Consider the following 9,493-nt stretch of genomic DNA (forward strand, 5'->3'; position numbering starts at 1 on the left):
AAACACCTCTGGAAAAAGAAAACCAAACCAAAGCATTTTTAGGGTGGCTTCAGTGGTGCAGCGTGATTGCATTAACTGGAGACTGTGAGACTCATCCCATCAGTGACACTACTGCAGGAGCTCAGTCCCCTAATATCTTCCAGGGCAATCACAAAACAAAACCCTGTCAAGTGGTAGCTACAGAGGGAAGCCCTGAAAATAACTCCAGAGTTTTTTAATTTGGGCTTGTATATAAACAAAATGGTTTCCCCAGGCAGAAAAAACAACCCTCTACCTCAAAGTAGACTTTACCCTTGCTTAAAATAAAGTCTCACTGGTGAGAGTTGTTCAGGGCTATGGATGGGTGTCTGAGACATTCCTGGAGTGTTCCCAGGAACCAAGGCCAACAACCACAGAGCAGCCAGCTCAGCTCTAGTAAACACTCTTAACCTACAAAACTGGGTGGCTGCTTGCAAACCGCCATTGGGAATGGTCCTGGAAATCCCCTGCTTCTGATTTGTACCTGGGAGTGGTTTGAAGGGCAGTTGGCAGCAGCCCTGTGGGTGCTAAGGACTTGCCTAACAGTTTAACACCATAGATGACTATAATCCAGTGCCCAGGAATGTTCCCAGGCCCTGTGTAATTCACCAGGATAATGTAGACTCAGAAGAAAATGAAAACGATATACTGGGTTTGTTGGGAATGGAACATTTCCTTCTTTACAGGACATCCATTACAGAGATGGATTAAAACAGTGTGATACTATGGTTGCAGAACTAACTGCTAAACTCACAGAGGGATCCTTCTAGCAGCACAGGTAGTACTTCAGAAAATCAACTTGTATTCAGGATAGGTCCAGCACTCTTCAGTCACAATCTTAATTTTGCCAGCATCAGGAAAGAAACAAATTCATCCACAGCAGACTCTTTAATGTGACTTATGGATCATGTGAGTTGGGTTTCATTGGTGATAATGGCACAAACTGGGAAGCATCTGTTAATTTCTCATCTTACTTTGTACATCTGTTATCAGTCCCTGGTGTGATTTGATTTTTGGAAGCTGGATTTCCTGCACACATGCCATAAGGCTCACTTGTATCTCCTTTATACAGTTTACTATAAAGCCCTTGATTAATGCCTTGATTGGCCCTGACTAAGGCCAGTCTGAGAAGACAACTAGTCCAGACTGCTAGTGGTTGACACCAACTGAAAACAAAGCTTTTAGGCTATAGAAAGGTGCAGCCTAAGACACCTACTTTAAAGATTAGCTGTCAGCTTCAGCAACAGAAAGCACAATCACCTCCCCAACCCTCGTGTATAATTTTGCCTGGGCGGGTGGAAGGGAATGAGAGTACAGTTGTTTCACCTCTTCTCATTGTTAATGATCCTGCCTCCCTGCAGCTGACCTACGCAGCGACATTTACAGCCATCAAACACAGAGACTGCCAGACCTAGGTGTGCTGGATTGCACCTCCAGGGAACCTGACCAGATGGTATTTTAGGAGAGGACACAGTTCATTTCAGAGCAATCCGAATGAGCAGCTTTCTTTTCTTTATTACACCATTGCATTTGGTGGCAATCCACCAGAGGCAGATTCTCTGCTCTCTAAGGAATGATCTGCCCACTCTGTCCGTTTAACAGGACATTCAGCTCAGAAAATCCAGTTGCTGGTCACACATGTGGAGCAGATGTGCGAGCATGTGTAGCAAAATAAAAACTAAAAAATCCCAGCAGTGTACTGGGAGAAATGTAGCGTAACTACTGAAAAACAGTGACACAAAAGCTCTGATTCTGACATAGTGGTTATTGTTGTTGTAAGGAGGATTTTTCTTATTACTCCTTCTTAGGGAGAAAAAAAAGCGCGTAATAAATCCTTTATTATCTTTCTCTTTGGAGGTCAGGGAGGATAATTCATGTTATATTAATGTGGCTTCTTTTTTTGTTTTCACAGACCTCTCCTTACAAAGATATGATTCTGACTATTTTGACCAGACTATCTTGGGGCCCTACCTCTCAGGAACTGAGTGCTGGAAAACTTCCACTGGAAAAAAAAACAACCCACAGACTTTTAAAAGTGAGGATATCAGAAGTGTACATCTTTTATCCATGCCCCACACACTTGCAGTAAAGGGAGAGCACCAGCTGTTTTTCTCATGGTGAATAAGGGTTACTTGGGGAAATCTGACTTCCTGTTTTTACACGGACAGCTACATTGTTGCATAGCCAGTTAATTTTGGTTAGGTCAATAGAGCAAGTTTAATTATTGGAACTTTCCTTATTCATTCAAGCTTCATACTGTACAGAAGAAAGAGGGATTACTAGGAAGTCTGCGTACAGAAGCTGAAAAGCTCAACTTAATTGCATGGTCCCTGCTCAAACATAGAAAACATTTGGGAGAGGGGGGATGGGATTTACTGAATAGTGCAATTTGGACGCAGACTGAATTAATTTCATAGTTTAAAATATACTGAAGAAAAATCTTACAGAGATATATGTAACCCCCCATATTATATATTTAAGGCACTGAGAGCAACATAACTGCTGCTGCAGATGTGGTGGGAAAATAGTCCATTTTTCCACAACAGCACAACTCAAACCAGCAAAAGCCTGAGCAGTGTCAAATACAAAGAGCAATCCTGCACAGTTACAGGCGGCACTATGAAAAACACACCTCTCAAGTTGTGGCTCTCACAGCCGGAACAACTGGTGATGGTGAAATGAAATAGCAAATAATCCCAGGTAAAATCCCCTAAGAAACCAGGAGCATTTCTTGCACTCATGTTCTTTTCTGATTTACTTTAAGTGAACACTGAGATTTTATTTTGTTATTTAGCTCAGTGACTGGATAAGCCCCTTCCTCCATTTCATATGGTGTTACAAGTTATGGTGGATTTCTAAATCTCGGTCTTGGTTAATGCATCAAAGGACATATGGGCTGATTTCCTTCAGTTTCGCATAATATACATGTAGCCAGCTGTATGTTATTACATAACTTTAAACTTAGAGCAACCAGATCATTCTAAATACCATGATCTATTTCTGTGTTTTTGATACAGTAATATTACAGTGGGAGAAACTCAACAGGGCTGTTATGAGGTAAGTTTGGGTTTTTTTAATACATACCCTTGTTCTTAATAAACATCCCCAAGAAAAATATTCAACAGCAGCAGGCAGTAATAAAGAGGCAGAAAATGGCAAAACCACAGTACTGAGGAAACCTATGTGAAAACACTGGTTGTGTCTTCCTGGTTACAGAAAACAAATAGAACTATCCAAAGCGCTTGCCAATAAGGGCCTGCCAAATAAAATATTGTTTTATGAAGTCAGGAAAAAACTAATTTTAAAGGTTATTGTAGGTTATTTGTGGTCACGTCTTGTGTTCATAAAACATGATGTCATCTTGAACCCTTCACTATTTTGATTTTGGCCCTATAAGTCTTTGTCTGAGACACTATCTCAGCATTTGTAGAAATTTAAAAGTTATTGGGAAATAGGGTTCTAAAAATTGAATGGGAATAAAATAACTTAGATACAAGACAACAGAATGCAAGAAACCATCAAAGCAGGGAGTATTTTAGGAGGGTTTACTTACCTGTACCAGTAATTTGGAATTATAAGATCACACCAGCAGCATTAAATTTGAAATCAGAAGGTTGCAGAATTGTTCATCCTACTTACTTTTGTTTCAAATGATATTAAACCACAAACTTACCTGTCATGGCATCTGATTCTCTGCCCTGGCCCTGGAACACTGGGGGAATTATTATCATGGCCACTAAAGTAAATATTTTATTTGTTACCATCTGCCTTTTTGGTGGAAAGAATTTATTCACCTCCGTGAGTGAGTCATCACAGCAGCCAGTCTAGGGTATCTAGATGAGCTGCAACTAGTGGAGAAGATAAGATTTTAATGAGGAGGTCATAAGGAGTTCAAGACTTTTCCTAGCCACCATTAAAGCTTTTGCCTCATTTCTGTCTCTCTCTTCTATCTAACACTCACTGACCTGTTGTTCTCGTTTTGTCTGGGATAGTTGATTTTCTCCATAGTAGCTGGTACAGGGCTAGTTTTGGATTTGTGCTGAAAACAGTGTTAATAACACACGGATGTTTTAGCTGCTGCTGAGCAGTGGTCACACAGAGTCAAGGCCTTTACTGCTCCTCACACCTGTCCACCAGTGAGTAGGCTGGAGGTGCAGGAGAAGATCTGACACGGCCGGGACAGCTGACCCCAACTGACCCAGTGGATATCGCATACCATATGGCATCATGCTCAACATATAAATCTGAGGGAAGAAGGAAGCAGGGTAGGGGGGATGTTTGGAGTGATGGCTTTTGTGTTCCCAAGTCACTATTACACGTGATGGAGCCTGCTCTCCTGGAGATGGCTGACCATAGGAGGTGGTGAATGAATTCCTTGTTTTGCTTTGCTTGTACAAACAGCTTTTGCTTTACATGTTAAACTGACTTTATCTCAACACACAGGTTTTCTCACTTCTACTTTTCTGATTCTCTCCCCCATCCTTCTGGAGGGGAGTGATTGAGTGCTTAGTTACTGACTGGAGTTGAACCGTGATACGTGTAATGCCAGATAGAGAACATAGGCTTTTTATTTTTAAGAATCAGGGCTTCCTATAAATGGTTTCTCCCATTTGAAGGTACGTAATTACCACCTGACTCAGGCCCAAACACTTTCTTGAATGCTGTGGCCACTTCGGGGATTTTTCCTTCATAGCCACTGACTGCCTCTTCTCTGATGCATTCACTGCTAAACCAGTTCGTCAGAGCAAAGAAATGTTCATGGCATCTTCCCATGTGCCCCTTCGGGCTTATGTGCCTACTAATTTTTTCATTAGAATAAGAAGATCCCTCTATTTCTCCTTCTCCCTGTTCCATTTAGGCTTCGTTTTATGATCATGGGGAGTGACTTGACATGAACTAAGTTTTAAAATATGAGATTTTAAGGCAGTGGATAAATTGCTCCTTTTCTTTCTGTGGCCAGTGCTTCTGAAGCCCATGAGGTTATGCTAGTCCCATGATGTCCAATGTACCCTGCATATGGAAGGAGCTGTGTTCTGGAGCCTGGCCCGACAGAAGCAGTTCCTTACGGCTTGGCTCCTTATGAAGATGCACGGTTGGCACTCGGGCTTTCCTGTGGGATACCAAATGTGTTTCTTCTGGTGCAAGTTCTAGCTTTATTTTCTCACTTCTTTTCTCAAAATATTCCTATCTTTAAATTTAAAGGCAACTCCATGTGTATCTCAGTGTCATTGAGACAAGATAAGAGGTGACAACCTGGGTCACCTGCTGAAGTACGCAGGACTCTTCCCCTAGAAGTAAAGGCAGTTTTAGCCCACATCTGCCCCCTGTCTAGCCCAGGTCACTGCAAGCACTGAAGTAGTGCTCTGATTTTTGCAGAATTTATATATCCCAGAGGCCTTGTGTGCTCTGCTGGTGACAGTGGTGCTCAACAGCCCTGAAATGCATGCAGTTTGGCTTTGTGAGCCCGCCTCCACTGGCAGCCTGTTTGATACCTGGGGTCACCGGTGACTTTCAGAGGAACAGCCAAAAGCCCTCCTCACAGTTGCAGGAGGAAATTTCCTTCAGTTGCATCTGAAGCTTTCAGAGGCTCTTTTCACTGCTTGGGCCTTTTCCTGCATAAAAGAGCTGCAGTCACAGGAAAAGTCTCACCTAATATATCTTACCTGTAAATGGCATTTTTTTCTCCCAGATCAATTTCTTATAGGCTGCTGATGTTTGTTTTTTTGTTTTGCTGCCAGTTGGCATTGCTGATGCTGTTTGCTTGCTGTATTATCATACTTGTGGAATGAATCTCAAGAGCACAGTTTCTATTAATGACATTTGTTTGTATTTTCTGGGTAAACTTTTCACTCTAACTAGCGTTGAGTCAGACTTCTATTCCTGCTATCAATTTCACTCCACCCAGGTGTCTCTTACCACCCAGCTTGTAAATATTTTCCTTCATGGAAAGTGCTGTGGAATTCATGCTTGGGAAACCAAGAAGGCTTTCAGACAATTTGGGCTTTTACTCAAAGATTCTTCTGTTCCTGTGGTTAATCAATAATATTCAAGTACAAAAGAGGGAAACAAACATAGGCAGTGGTTAACATTTGTTGTGGAACAAATACTGTTTTCTGGTGGTAAAAATGCTTAATTTGCTAGTTTTCCTCAATAGCTATATCTGAAATAGGGCAAAAATGTGGCATGCTGAACCACCCTATTTATGTGTTTCTTGAAAGAAACTTGAAGGATCTCTAGTTACCACTTGGCTTCATGAGCTGAACTTTTTGATCTCAATCTAGTAACATTCCAGCCAGCTAGACTACCATATTTAAACTATCATTCCCAAAGCACGGGACAACAATTTAACTTGATTCCTGATTCAGCTAACTTCTGCCTTCATCACCTACATTGTTGGAAGGACTTGTGTTGTGTTGTGTTTTGCTTTGTGGGGTTTTTTGTGGTTTTTTTTTTTTCCTTCTTTTTTTTTAACATTTCTGCCTGCTCATAAACTAAAAGAGATTATCTGTTTTATTTTTAAAACAGGGGGGAAAAAGTGAGCAGTAGAAGGTGTCAGGGTTGGAGACAGTTATGCTGCGTGAGTGAGGTAGGGGTAGGATGGGAAGGAAAATGGCCCAGCTGTCAAATCATTTCTCTGTAGTATGACTGGAAAGCATATATTGTATAATATTAAAGCAAAAGGGGGCCACAGCCCTTGCATTTTAATATACACTCATGCTATAGCTAATAAAAATTAATCATATGGAGTTTATAATAGGAAATTGCTAATCAGTACCCTGGCATGCCTCAGGTTTGCTCTTGATGATGTATTCCTGCAACAGGTACAAGTGAGAAACTAAGACTGCAAAGTTCAAACAAAAAGCCTGACATTGATGAAAAAACCTAATTCAGCTACTCTGAAATGAATTATAAGAACTCATTGTCTGTATTTCCAACTCGTTACTTTTTCAGGGCAGTTCCCTGCAGGGGCTCCTCAAGATGTAGGAAGTGCCTAGCAGATATTAAATGACAGGAAAGCTAGCAGCACTTGCTGCCTTTCTTTAGAGAAAGTATACATTCCTTGGAAAAAGGTCACATTTTTATCTTGCCATGAACTGGCCTCCCTGACCCCATCCCATGGGACTTTTTCAGGATGAGCCCTATTATCAAATTCACCTATGTTTAAGTTTACTGGTCTATTTCTCATTATATTGGGTTTGCGTGGTAAGGTTTGGGTAGTAGGGTGGGGGGACTATAGGGGTGGCTTCTGTGAGAAGCTGCTAGAAGCTTCCTGTGTTCAACAGAGCCAATGCAGTTGTGTCCAAGATAGATCTGCCACTGGCCAGGGCTGAGCCCATCAGTGATGGTGGTAGTACCTCTGGGATAATGTATTTAAGAAGGGGAAAAAAGCCTTGCACAACTTCCCCCGTGGAAGGGATCCATGCTGGAGCAGTTCATGAAGAGCTGCAGCTTGTGGAAAGGACGCACTTTGGAAAAGCTCATGAAGGACTGTCTCCTGTGGGAGGGACCCCATGCTGGGGCAGGGGAAGAGTGTGAGAAGGAAGGAGTGGCAGAGAGTGTGATGAACTGACAGTAACCCCTATTCTCTGACTGTCTGTGCTACTGGCAGAGACAAGGTAGAGAAATTGGAAGTAAAGTTGAGCCTGAGAAGAATGGAGGGGTGGGGGGAAGGTGTTTCAAGATTTGGATTTATTTCTCACTATCCTGCTCTGACTTGACAGGTAATAAATTGATTTCCCCAAGTAGAGTCTGTTTTGCCCATGACAATAATTGGTGAGTGGTTTCTCCCTGCCCCTATCTCAACCCATGAGCCTTTCATTACATTTTCTCTCCCCTGTGCAGTTGAGGAGGAGAGTGTCTCTGGTGGGCACCTGATCTCCAGCCAGGGTCAACCTACTACACCCACAAACTATTTAGTGGAATTCATTCCCCACTTCACAGTACTGTGTGGGGAAAGCAAATATTCTCCTTTTCAGATGGAAATATGGAAGAGTAAGGAAGAAAGTAACTTCTCCCAAAGCACAGTTTTGGCAAACATAGCTCTCCCAGTCATGCTTTACCATCCAGTGCAAGCACTCTCTCTTCCCCTTGTGGTGTATCGTACAGACTAATGATGATCATCTTGCAAGTCTAACCTTGGAGATCAGCTGAAGATGCAGGTTCCAACTCCTAAAGCTGAAATTCTATTGCAGAAGACACCTGCTTCATGGTTTAGCAAAGTTGTATGGAGTAACTGCTTTTGAACTTGGCGGGTGGATGCTCAGAGGGTTGGGAAAGAGAATTCCCTCAAGGTTGTCACATTTCAGGTCTACTCTTGTACATGCCAGTTAAGGTTGACAGGAATTCTGACTGAAGGAGCTTTTTCTTCTACCACTGCACAAGTAACTGTGTGGTGGTCTCAGCCTTCCAAATGCTCAGGGAGTAATTTGAATCAAAACCAAACAGCTCTAATGCTGAAGGATATGACTGAATATTTTTTGAGAAAGCAGAATATTTCTGGAATAAAAGTGTAGCAAGCAAAGCCCCAAAAGCACGGCACTCCATTCTGAAGGGTAGCATTTGAGAGAGAAGATGACATCACAGCAGTGACAGCAGCTTTGTCTGAGTTGAGCTTATTTTCCACAAACCCTGAAGGGATGTGTCCTGGGTTCAGCAGTAGCAGTCATTTTTCTCCTTCTTGGTAGCTGGTGCAGTGCAGTGTTTTGACTTTCAGCTCGGGAACAGAGCTGATAACAATGATGTTTTGGTTTGGCCAAGGACTTTGTGAGCCTCATGCTCTGTCAGGGAGGAGGGGAAGCCGGGAGGAAGCAGAGACAGGACACCTGACCCAAACTGACCAAAGAGGTATTCCATACCACAGCACGTCATGCCCAGGATGTAACTGAGAGTCACCCGGAAGGGCTGGGAGTCTGCGGGGTTGGAGGAGGTATGGGTCGGTGCTTGGTCGGGCTGGGGGGGGGGGTGAGTTATCGGTTGGCTGGGGGTGAGGTGATGTATTCTCTTCCCTTGTTATTTCCTTTATCATTGTTATTATTGGTGGTAGCAGTAGTGATTTGTGTTATACCTTAGTTACTAAACTGTTCTTATCTCAACCCGTGGGAACTGCATTCTTTTTGATTCTCCTCTCCGTCCCTCCAGGAGTAGGGAGAGGGAAAGAAGGGGGGGAGTGAGTGAACAAGTTACCTGACTGGGTTTAAACCACGACAGGCAGTCTTGAAAAGATTCTTTCCCAGAAAAGCAGAAAGCCTTGCCAGGTTGGTGGCAGGAGGCTGGAGATGAAGACACAACAGAAAGCTCTCCTGCTAGCTCAAGTCAGTGGGACGGAGCCAGTGAGGGGCATAAAACAGAGACATCCTGACAAAATGCATGGAACTTGCTCTGCAGCAGTACCTAACAGGGTCTCTTATGAAAGGCTGCCTTGCAGTTCACAAACACACAGCCCCTCAAAGGCCACAGTCACAAAAATGGCTGTCAT

The sequence above is a fragment of the Pezoporus flaviventris genome, unplaced genomic scaffold (genome assembly GCF_033815535.1).
Source record: "Pezoporus flaviventris isolate CSIRO_AGI_PZ_B2104156 unplaced genomic scaffold, CSIRO_AGI_Pfla_v1 ptg000055l, whole genome shotgun sequence".
Taxonomy (NCBI): Eukaryota; Metazoa; Chordata; class Aves; order Psittaciformes; family Psittacidae; genus Pezoporus; species Pezoporus flaviventris.